This window comes from Felis catus, chromosome C1 (assembly GCF_018350175.1).
Source record: "Felis catus isolate Fca126 chromosome C1, F.catus_Fca126_mat1.0, whole genome shotgun sequence".
Lineage (NCBI taxonomy): Eukaryota > Metazoa > Chordata > Mammalia > Carnivora > Felidae > Felis > Felis catus.
This window is the reverse complement of record NC_058375.1, coordinates 26890686-26902633: the sequence shown is the minus strand read 5'-3', so window position 1 is coordinate 26902633 and position 11948 is coordinate 26890686. Positions and strand designations below refer to the sequence as shown.

General features: G+C 42.5%; 1 protein-coding gene across 6 annotated transcripts in view; it reads left to right on the top strand.

The window, feature by feature from the left end:
- ZMYM6 (zinc finger MYM-type containing 6) overlaps positions 1-11948 on the top strand; it is a 119421-nt gene that overhangs the window by 2834 nt on the left and 104639 nt on the right. The window lies entirely within an intron of this gene.

Here is an 11948-nt window from a genome sequence, read left to right as displayed (position 1 = left end):
TGCTGGAATTGGCTGTAAAATCTGCTTAATAAAGAACTTTGGAAGTAAGATCTGCTTTTCTCCTTTCACTCTAGTCATTCTTGAAACTTGACAAGATGTTAGTCAAAGGACTCTTTGGCACTAGCTTAAGCATTTGTTTGGGATAAGGTGTGTGAGGCCTATGTTTAAAAGGTAATTCTGTTGCTAGGTCTCTGTGGGCCTCATTTGTATAGTGCAGAATTTCAGAAAGTGCTAGTTTGTTAGCTTGCTGTAAGTAAGCAGAAGAGAAGAAACTTGGAATTCAGAAGTTTGCTCAGTGTTACTTGAAAAAGAAAGCCACAAAGGATTATTGAAAGTGTAACAGTCACCCCTCCCATGGGATTTGCTTTGAAAACGCGTGTGGTCAGTACCAGGGATGAGGTCAAGACCTTGTTTTTCTCATACTCCTAGTCCTTGTTTCACTGTGGTTGGCATATGTTTTAGAGGCCAGCCATCCCAAATCCAGAATCTTCTCAGTCCTTTTTTTGGTTCAAGTTTTTATTGCTCCTTTTTGATTGCTACGTTAGGAACCTAATGGATCTCTAGGCAAAAATTAGTACAATGGTTTAGGGGCATAACGGGATCTTAACTACTGAAGTTCAAAGTATTGAGCTATTTGCCCAGCTGTGTTATCTGCCAGGTTACCCAATTTGCAGTTTGCTTATCAATAAAATGAACATAACTTTCTTTGTGCAGTTGGGATAGAAATTGATGGATGTGGTGTTTAGCACAGTCCTGGCTCCAAAGTTGCACATGTTATCTTAAAATGTGTTTACTAGTCACCAGGCTTCACAGGCAGCAAGAATTATTCTCCCTCTTTATACAGTGTAATTAGGTATGACCGGCAATTTTAAACTTGATAGCAAAGAATAGAGGAATGTATTCATTTTTGGTAAGCTTTTAGACCATAGAGTCTAAGAGGAGAAAATAGGAATATATCCTTCAGGCTGAAGGGATTGGGAAGTCTGGGAGAGGCCTTTTAACTTGGGCAAGTTACTTCATTAAGTAGAGATTCTTAATGTTACCAGTTGTATGTGGGTAAATTGGCATTTTTAGTATTTGGCCCAATGTTGGGTAGATGCTAAGTGCGGAGACAAGGTGGGAGAAAATAAGCCTGAGAAAGCTTAGAGCTCAAAATGTGACAAAGTCCACATGATTCTGTAGCAAATGATGTGTGAGGTTGTAGTGTCTTGGCCTAAAATGAGTTTCAAACATACTGAAGTCAGAGGAACCCTATATTCCCCAAACTGATTTTATAGATGCAGTGCGGTCCCAGATGACTTATTTTTTAAATTTACTTTTGAAAGAACATGAGCAGGGGAGGGGCAAAGAGAGGGGGAGACAGATTCCAAAGCAGGCTCCACATTGTCAGCGGAGAACCTGATGTGGGACTTGAACTCAAGGTGTTCATTCGTGAGATCATGCCCTGAGCTAAAACCTAGAGTCAGATGCTTAACAGACTGAGCCACCCAGGCGGCTCCCCCAGATGAGTTTTTAAAGTTTATTTTGAGAGAGGAAACACAAGAGGGGCAGATAGAGAACCCCAAGTAGGCTCCACATTGTCAGTGCAGAGCCCCATTTGGGGCTAGAACCTATGAACCTGTGAGACCATGACCTGAGCTGAAGCCACCCAGATGCCCCTCCCAGATAACTTTGAAATCGATAAGCTGATTGATTCTAAGATTCATATGGAGGTTTACCTCCTACCATGTGCAAAAATTAGAGCAAACTACCCTTAAACTCAGGTATTCTGGTTGCTAATGCTGTATAATAAAATTATCCAAAGGAATTTGGTACTTCGACCAGTTTTGTGAGTCAGGAATTTTGAAAGCGCTTGACTTGGCCATTTTTGTTTGGGATCTCCTGAAAGTGCAGTCAGTTGATGGGCTGTAGTCCTCTAAAATTTCAGCTTCACATTTAAGATGGCTTATTGGTTGACATGGTAGAAGGTGGTTTTTGGCCAAGAGCTTATACCTTGGGCTGTTGCCTGGAGTGCCTATTTATGGCTTCAGCATGACCATCTTAGAGTAGTCAGATTTACATGGCAACTGGCTTCCCTCAGAGTAAGAATCCCAAGAAGCCCCCATGAAAGCTGTATGACCTTTGTGACATGGCTTTGTCACTTCCTCCATGCTCAGTCTAAACAGTCACAAGCAGATTTAAGGGGAGGGGATCTGTCCCCCCCCCCCCACCTCTCACCTCTAATTGGGAGGAGTGTCAGAATTTGCAGGTATGTTTTTTGTTTTTGTGTTTTGACTTTAATTTTTAAGTGCAGACATGTTTTTTTGTTTCCTTATTTTGAGAGACAGTGGAGGAGGGGCAAAGAGAAAAACCCAAGAACGATCCTCGCTGTCATCGCAGAGCCCGACATAGGGCTCAAACCCATGAACAATGAGATCATGACCTGAGCCAAAACCAAGGGTCAGATGCTCAACCAACTGAGCCACCCAGACAATGTTTTAAGACCACTACTGTCTTGAAATTCATAGGCTAATTAGTTATCTGTTTATTTTTTCATTTATCAGCAATACATTTGATCTTAGCCAAAAGACCAAAAAGTGATCACAAACCAGCAGTGGATTTTGTTGTCTCTTGTGCATATACATATTTAAACAAGTGGAGATACAAAGATGTCCTGTCCTCAAGATGCTCTTCTCGTGGGGAGGTCTACATAGTTGAGAAGGAAGAGAAACCTACACTTTTAAAAGGTCACAGAAGTTTATTCTAATATATTCTTCACAACCATTCACTAGTCCTAGACATATGCTGAAGCATGAAAATAAGAGAATGATCTGTATAGTGGTAGGCAGTTGGATATTATTTATTTTTAAGTAAGCTCTGTGCCCAACATGGGGCTCAAACTCATGACTCCAAGATCAGGAGTCACATGCTCCACCAAAAGGCAGCTAGATGCCCCTGACTATTGTTTTAGATGGAGATTTAACAAGCAGTGCACTTAGCAATCATACACAGAAGGGATAAATAGGAAGCAGGGTTAGAGGAAAGTTGAAATGTGATGTTACAACAGAGGTCTCAGCCGATCCACGAAGTCTTTTAGAGTTGTCCCAAATTGAGTTAAGGGGGTCGAGCCCTTTTGTCCCGCCGGATATGGTCTGTCTCTAGTGGAGTTGGGGAAAGATGGGCATACACCTGGGCGAAGCATCTCCTTCAACTGAGGACAACTCCCAGAGAGGGACTGCAGTTTTGAGCCTGTGGGACGGCTGGGGAAGCAAGTGCCTTAATTCTAAAAGGGCTATCTGGTGGCATACCAGAGTCCAAAACATCTTTACCTAAAGCTCAGGGAAGACTACTGGACTTGCAGTATATATATGAGAATCATTAGCATCTAGGTAACAGATGAAGTCATGGGAGTAAATAAAATTGTCCAGGAAGTACATATAAGATGAGGAGTGAGGCGCCTGGGTGGCTCAAGTCAGTTGAGCATCAGACTTTTGATTTTGGCTCAGGTCATGATCTTACAGTTTGGGTTTGAACCCTGAATTGGGGTCTGTGCAGGTAAGTGTGGAACCTGTTTGGGATTCATTCTCTCTCTCTCTCTCTCTCTCTCTCTTTCTCTCTCCCCCTCCTGCCCTCCCTGCTTATGCTCTCGCTCATAAATAAATAAACTTAAAAAAAAAAAAAAAGAGCCTGAGGGTGCACTTCTGAGAATACTAGGATTTGGGAGTAAGAAGAGTTCATGAGAGATGAGAGAGGATACAATGAAGTGATTTTAGGGGCTCCAGGACAGGAGAGAAGATAAATTATAAAGCAAAGATTTAGAGGCAGAGAAAAGTATTAGAGTCTAGAGTGCAAGTAGATGGCTCACCCTTGGTAGGAGAATTTTTTATTCCTCTGAAACCAGAGGGAGGATTAGGGCATCTGATGTTAACCCTGCTAATGATCCTACTGTTTGCTGTGCTGTGAGTCAAAAGAACCTGTCTTGGGGTGCCTGGCTGGTTCAGTTGGTAGAGCATGCAACTCTTGATTGTGGGGTGGTGAGTTCAAGCCCCACGTTGGGTGCAGAGCTTACCTGAAAAAATGAAAGAACTTTTCTTACTCGGATCCACCGAGTTTCATTTTTAGCACATACGGAAATGCTGGCAAGCTCGTGAGCTTGCTTGCTTAGTCATCTTCCTTGGAGTCTTGTTACTCCTTGCCATCCTCTATGAGGTTGGAGTTGTCTTTTGATCATATATAAAGTTCATTTCTTATAGACAACATATTGAATCTTGCCTTTAAAAAAAATTTTTTTAATGTTCATTTTTGAAAGAGAGCACAAGCAGGGGTGGGGTGAAGAGAGAGGGGGACACAGAATCTGAAGTAGGCTCCAGGCTCTGAATGTCAGCACAGAGCCTGAGGCAGGGATTGAACTCACGAACCGTGAGATCATGACCTGAGCTGAAGCCTGACGCTCAACTGACTGAGCCACCCAGGCGCCCCTGAATCTTGCCTTTTCATCCAATTTGACAATCTCTTTTTTATTTGGAGTCTGCTTTTGACCACATATTTAGTATTATTACCAATATGGATTTAAGTCTCCTATCTTATTCTGTGTTTTCTATTTGTTCTATCTGTTCTATGTTTCCTTTCCCCTCTTTTCCTGGTCTTTTGGATGAATTGAATATTTTTAGTATTCCATTTTATTTTTTCTGTTGACTCGTTATTCCTCTTAGTGGTTGCCTCTTTAACTTATTTTTACCTTCAAATATATGCCATCTCGCATAGAAGTAAGAACCGTAAGGGGCACCTGGGTGACTTAGTCAGTTAAACATCTTGACTTCGGCCTAGGCATGATCTCGCTATTCCCGCATGTCATGCTTTGTGCTGACAGCTCAGACCCTGGAGCCTGTTTCGGATTCTGTGCCTCCCTCTCTCTCTCTTCCCCTCCTCCACTTGCTGTCTCTCTCTCTCTCTCTCTCTCTCTCTCTCTCTCTCTCTCTCTCGTCTGTCTCAAAAATAAACATTAAAAAATTTTTTTAATAAAAAAATAGAACCTTAAAACATCTTTTCCCCATCCTTTGTGTTACTGTCATACTTTATTTTTGCTTGTGTTATAACCCCTAGAAATAAATTATTTTTGCTTAAACACTCAAATATATTTTAAACAAGTTTGAAAATTAGGGAAAATGTCATATATATGCATATATGGCCTTTTCTCAAGAACTAATTCCAGTGTCTACTGCTAATGCCACAGTTGTTTAACAAGGTTCCTCTGTTTTGGATAGACAGAACATGAATGTTTCCCTGGCCTATGTAAGCTCTAGGTTCATCTTACAACTCCTTGATTGTTCTTTGTTTTTGTTTTTGTTTTTGTTTTTTTTTAGTTTATTTTTGAGACAGAGATGGTGTGAGTGAGAGAGGAGCAGAGAAAGAGGGAGAGAGAGAAACCCAAGCAGGCTGCATGCTGTCAGCACAGAGCCCGGAGTGGGACTTGAACTCACAAAACCATGAGATCATGACCTGAGCCAAAACCAAGAGTCCGACACTTACCTGACTGAGCCACCCAGGTGCCCCCGCAGACAAAGAACAATTACTAAAAAAAAGAACAGTTGGGTCACCTGGGTGGCCCATTTGGTTAAGCACCCGACTCTTGGTTTCGGGTCGGGTCATGATCTCATGGTTGGGGAGTTCGAGCTCCATGTCAGGCTCTGCACTGATAGTGGAGCCTGCTTGGGATTCCCTCTCTCCTCCTCTCTGTACCCCTCCTCTGCTCACACTCTATGTGTGTCTCTCAAAATAAAGTCACTAATTAAATATTAAATAATTGTACTTTGAACTTGTGGAGTCTCATTCTATATGTGCACAGTTTGGTGCAAGGATTCAAATGCCAAAGATTTCTAAAGAAGCTTTATACACTGGGTGCCCAGCTGGCTCAGTAGGTAGAGCATGCAATCTTGATCTCCGGGTTGTAAGTTGGAGCGCCATATTGGGTGTACAGATTACTTAAAAATTAAGTTTTAAATGGAGCACCTGGTGACTCAGTCAGTTAAGCATCCGACTCTCAATCTTGGCTCAGGTCATGATCTCATGGTTCATGGGGGTTTTTTTGTTGTTTTTTTTTTAATTTTTATTTTTTTTTATATGAAATTTATTGACAAATTGGTTTCCATACAACACCCAGTGCTCATCCCAAAAGGTGCCCTCCTCAATACCCATCACCCACCCTCTCCTCCCTCCCACCCCCCATCAACCCTCAGTTTGTTCTCAGTTTTTAATAGTGTCTTATGCTTTGGCTCTCTCCCACTCTAACCTCTTTTTTTTTTTTTCCTTCCCCTCCCCCATGGGTTCCTGTTTAGTTTCTCAGGATCCACATAAGAGTGAAACCATATGGTATCTGTCTTTCTCTGTATGGCTTATTTCACTTAGCATCACACTCTCCAGTTCCATCCACGTTGCTACAAAAGGCCATATTTCATTTTTTCTCATTGCCACGTAATATTCCATTGTGTATATAAACCACAATTTCTTTATCCATTCATCAGTTGATGGACATCAGCACAGGTCATAATCTCATTGTTCATGGATTCGAGCCCTGCATCAGGCTCCATGCTGACGGTGTGGAGCCTGCTTGGGATTCTTTCTCCCTCTCTCTGTGCCCGTCTCCTGCTCGCTCTGTATCTCTCCCTCTCAAAATAAATAAACATTAAAAAAAATTATTTTAATACAGAAAATAGGTAATTAAATTAGGTCAAAAGTTTGGGCTCTAAACCAATATGACTGGTGTCCTTATAAGAAGGGGAAGAGATGCAAAGGCTATGCAAGAACACAGTAAAACAATGTCAATGGGCAAGCCAAGAAGGAAGGCCTCAGAAAAAGTCAAACCTGATACCCTGATCTTGGACTTTTGGCCTCCAGACTTATAAGAAAATTAACTTATATTATTTAAGCCATCCAGTCTGTGATTTTTATTAAGGCAGCCCTAGCAATCGAATGCACAATGTGGGGTGCCTGGGTGGCTCAGTTGGTTAAGCTTCTGATTCTTGATTGAGGCTCAGGTCATGACCTCATGGTTTGTGAGTTTGAGCCCTGAGTTGGGCTCTGTGCTGATGGCATGGAGCCTGCTTGGGATTCTCTATCTCCCTCTCTGCCCTTCCCCTCTCAAAAATAAATAAACACATATTAAAAAAAAAAAAAAGCATAATGTACAGTGAACAGTTATTCAATATACTTTGCATGGTTTTCTGGTTGTTTTTTTGTTTTTGTTTTGTTTTTTAGGCTTTTTTTAATTTTCTGGTTGTTTACGGAAGGACAAATCTGGTACCAGTCCTCTGTCTGAGCTAGAAGCTGAATCCAACAGATTTGTTTTACCAGAGGACAGAACAAGTTGGAAAAAGTTATAAATATTCATACAAGTCTCTATTTTACACTGGAAAACATGATGAATATTAAAAAAAAACAGCTTTATTAAAGTATTAAAGTTGTAACATCTACAATAAGCTTTCTCTCTCTGCCCCTCCACTGCTGGCACACCCATGTGCGCGCTCTCTCTCTCTCAAAAATAATAGGGGTGGCTAGCTGGCTTAGTCGGTTAAGCGTCCTACTTCAGCTCAGGTCATGATGTCACATGAGATTTGAGCCCCACATGGGTCTCTCTGCTGTCAGCACAGAGCCCACTTTGTATTCTCTGTCGCCCTCTCTCTCTGCCCCTTCCCCACTTGTTCTCTCTCTCTCAGTCTCTCTTTCAAAATAAATAAACTTTAAAATAAATAAATAATTTAAAAATATAGATAAAAAAAAGAAATTCCATTTATTCAAATTGGTAATTCTGGTTTCTCTCTCTCTCCTCTCTCTCTCTCTCTCTCTCTCTCTCTCTCTTTTATTTGGGGCACCTGGATGGCTCAGTTGGTTAAGTGTCCAACTTTGGCTCAGGTCACGATCTCCCAGTTTGTGGGTTCAAACCCCGTGTTGGGCTCTGTGGTGACAGCTCAAAGCCTGGAGCCTATTTCAAATACTGTCTCCCTCTCTCTGCCCCTACCCCACTCATCCTCCATCTCTCTCTCTCTCTCTCTCAAGAATAAATATTAAAATTTTTTTTAAGTAAAAGTTTATTTATTTATTTTGACAGAGCAAGAGAGCATGAGTTGGAGGGGGTGGGGCAGAAAGAATCCCAAGCAGGCTCTACACTGGTCAGCACAGAGCCTGACTCTGGACTTGGGTCTCATGAACTGTGAGATCATGACCTGAGCCGAAACCAAGAGCTGGTCACTTAACTAACAGACACCCAGGTACCCCTCCTTCTATATCTTCTTATTTAAATAGTTTTATAGATTGTTATATTTTGAAATTAGATTTTTAAAAAATTAAATTGCAAGTTTTTCTTTTATAGTTATCATGAAGGAATCCTTGGTTAATAATATTTATTTTTTCTTTTGTACATACCATTTTGTGAAATGTCACTATTTTCCATTTTTTGTTATACAATGCATAATCATCAAAGTTTTATTTCTTGGATTTAGTCATTCTTTATAAAATAGCCAGAAGTTCCCAAGACTTTTAAATTGTCTTCTTTTCCATCCAGTTTATCTTTTTGCAACGCATTCTTCCTATTCTGTGAACCTAGCAGGTTTTTAAATCTATAGCACAGTTTTATATAAATTTAACACTGTGTATTAATCTTATATGCTTGATCTGATTCTTTTTTCTTTTATTCTTTTTTTGTATTTCATTGCTGGGCTCTTGCATCTTTCTGATTGCTGTCCTATGTTGCTTCCTACCATCTGTGGCCTCCTGACTATTCAGGCTCTTCACCATTCTTTACATCCTCTCACCACTCATTTTATTTCCTTCTCCTTTGAGCTTAAATTTCCTCTGGATCCACATAGGGTGCCTTAACTTCCACAGGCTGCTTGCACTTCTTCCTCTTCTACTGTTTTCTTTTTCTTCCCTGGACAAACGTGTTCATCCATTTAAAAAATAGCCACCATGGGGGCTCCTGGGTGGCTTAGTTGGTTAAGTGTCTGACTCTTGATTTCAGCTCAGGTCACGATCTCACGGTTTGTGGGATCAAGCTCCACGTCAGGCTCTGTGCTGACAGTGTGGAGCCTGCTTGGGATTCTCTCTGTCTCTCTCTTTCTGCCCCTCCCCTGCTCACGTGTGCGTGCTCTCTCTCTCTCTCTCTCTCTCTCAAAATAAATACACTTAAAAAAAATTAGTCACCATGGTCATTTCCTAACCCCCTTTTCTCTTGTGGGTTTTTATCCTCTTTCTTCTCCTTCCCTCCTCCCCTTCTTTTTTGTTCTTTTTCCTTAGTGTGTCTTGTTTTGTACAGCCATTACTTGAGCCTGGTTTTTTTTTTTTTTTGAACTTTTTTTATTTTTTTATTTTTTAATGTTTACTTATTTTTGAGAGAGAGAGAGAGAAAGAGAGATAGAGTGTGAGCAAGGGAGGGAGGGCAGAGAGAGGAAGACACAGATTCCGAAGTAGGCTCCAGGCTCTGACCTGTCAGCACAGTGCCTGATGTGGGCCTTGAACTCACAAATCGTGAGAACATGACCTGAGGTGAAGTCGGACACTTAACTGACTGAGCCACCCAGGTTGCCCCTTTCTTTTTTTTTATAAGGTGTTCTAAGATGTGGGGGCGCCTGGGTGGCTCAGTTGGTTGTGCATCCTATTTCGGCTCAGGTCGAAGCCCCGCATCAGGCTCTGTGTTGATAGCTGGGAGCCTGGAGCCTGCTTCAGATTCTGTGTCTCCCTCTCTCTCTTCTCCTCCCCTGCTTGTGCTGTGTCTCTCTCTGTCTCTCAAATATGAATAAATGTAAAATAAATAAATAAATAAATAAATAAAAAGGTGTTCTAAGATGTGGCTTATAGAACCACAAAATATCATCTAGTCCATCTAGTTCCTTTTGGTTATGAGGAAACAGACCCAGAAAAGATAGCAGGTGCCAACCTTGCTGTGTTCAGTTTTTTCACAGAATGTTTCTTCAGCTTTTGTTCAGACAAGCTGGTTAGAACTGAAAGGATACAATTGATTTAAAAGTTTTCTTCTAATGGGGCGCCTGTGTGGCTCAGTCACAGGCTCAGTCAGTTAAGTGTCTGTAAGTGTCTGACTCTCTTGATCTTGGCTCAGGTCATGATCTCACAGTTTGTGGGTTTGAGCCATGCATCGGGCTCTGTGCTGATGGTGTGGAGCCTGCTTGAGATTCTCTCCATCTCTCAGCCCTTCCCCTGCTCATGCTTGCTCTCTCTCTCTCTCTCTCTCACTCTCTCTCAAAATAAGTAAACTTAGGGGCACCTGGGTGGCCCAGTCAGTTAAGCATCCAACTTCAGCTCAGGTTGTGATCTCATGGTTCATGGGTTTGAGCTTCACATCGGGCTCTGTGCTGACAGCTGAGAGCCTGGAGCTTGCTTCAGATTCTGTGTCTCCCTCTCTCTCTCTGCCCCTCCCCTGCTCATGCTTTTTCTCTCTCTCTCTCTCCCTCTCAGCCCCTGCTGCTTTGGGGCAACTGACCAGCTCAGAGGAAGCATGCCACTCTTGACCTCAGGGTCATGAGCTCAAGCCCCATGTTGACCTCTTGACCTCAGGGTCATGAGCTCAAGCCCCATGTTGGGTGTAGAGATTTTTTTTTTTTAATTTTTTTTAACATTTATTCATTTTTAAAAAAAAAATTTTTTTTTTAACGTTTATTTATTTCTGGGACAGAGAGAGACAGAGCATGAACGGGGGAGGGGCAGAGAGAGAGGGAGACACAGAATCTGAAACAGGCTCCAGGCTCCGAGCCATCAGCCCAGAGCCTGACGCGGGGCTCGAACTAACGGACCGCGAGATAGTGACCTGGCTGAAGTCGGACGCTTAACCGACTGCGCCACCCAGGCGCCCCAAACATTTATTCATTTTTGAGAGTGGGAGAGACAGAGCATGAGTGGGGGGAGGGGCAGAGAGTGGGAGACACAGACAGAAGTGGGCTCCAGGCTCTGAGCTGTCAGCAGAGCCTGACACGGGGCTCAAACTGACGGACCGCGAGATTATGACCTGAGCTGAAGTTGGGCGCTTAAGCGACTAAGCCACTCGGGTGCCCCCGGGTGTAGAGCTTATTAAAACACACACACAAAACAAAGCAACAACAACAACAAAACAAACCTTAAAAAACAAGGAAAGAAAAAGGGCTGCTTTGATTTAGCATGCTGATAGTGAAGAGTGCCTGCCATGTGTTTGCTTAATGCCAAGAGGCTGCTTTCTCTGAAGAGGATTTCTTCTTTCCTACTAAAGTAACTTCTTTTGGCTCTTAGAGGTTTGCCTCGAGTGTCACCATTTTTGGTACCTTCTCCAAATGCTTATTTATCACCCAACCGACTGAAACACCCAGGTGCTCCTCTAGCACACTTTTAAAGAACTCGTTCCAGATATAAAAATTTAAAAAGACAGGGCATCTGGGTGGCTCAGTCGGTTGGGTGTCTGACTTCGGCGCGGGTCATGATCTGACACTTTGTGAGCTGGAGTCCCGCATCGGGTTCTCTACCGTCCGCACAAAGCACGCTTTGGATCCTCTGTCCACCTTTCTCTCTGCCCCTCCCCAACTTGTGCATACGTGCTCTCTCTCTCTCAAATAAATAAGCCTTTAAATCTTTAAAAAACAAAGTAAAGGAGACTTCCTTTTATACTCAAGATGGAGCATCAGAAACCAGATCTACCCTACTGCCTAAAACAAAACAAATAAAAACCCAGGCAACATACATGATGTAATGGTTTTCAAAGCACTGGATGTCAGAGAGCAGACGGTGGTTGTTGAGAGATGAGGAATAAATGAGGAGAGACTCCTAGCTGTGCCAGCACACTGCCTTGGGAGAGCTTCTGGGCTATGGTGCAGGAAGAGGAACCAGCAGAGGTCAGTGAACTGAGTTAAAGGAGATGCTGCTGAGTATCCCGGGTGGCTGCAGTTCATAGGAAAGACAGCCTTACTCAGAGAGACAACCCCAGATACTGGATAAAA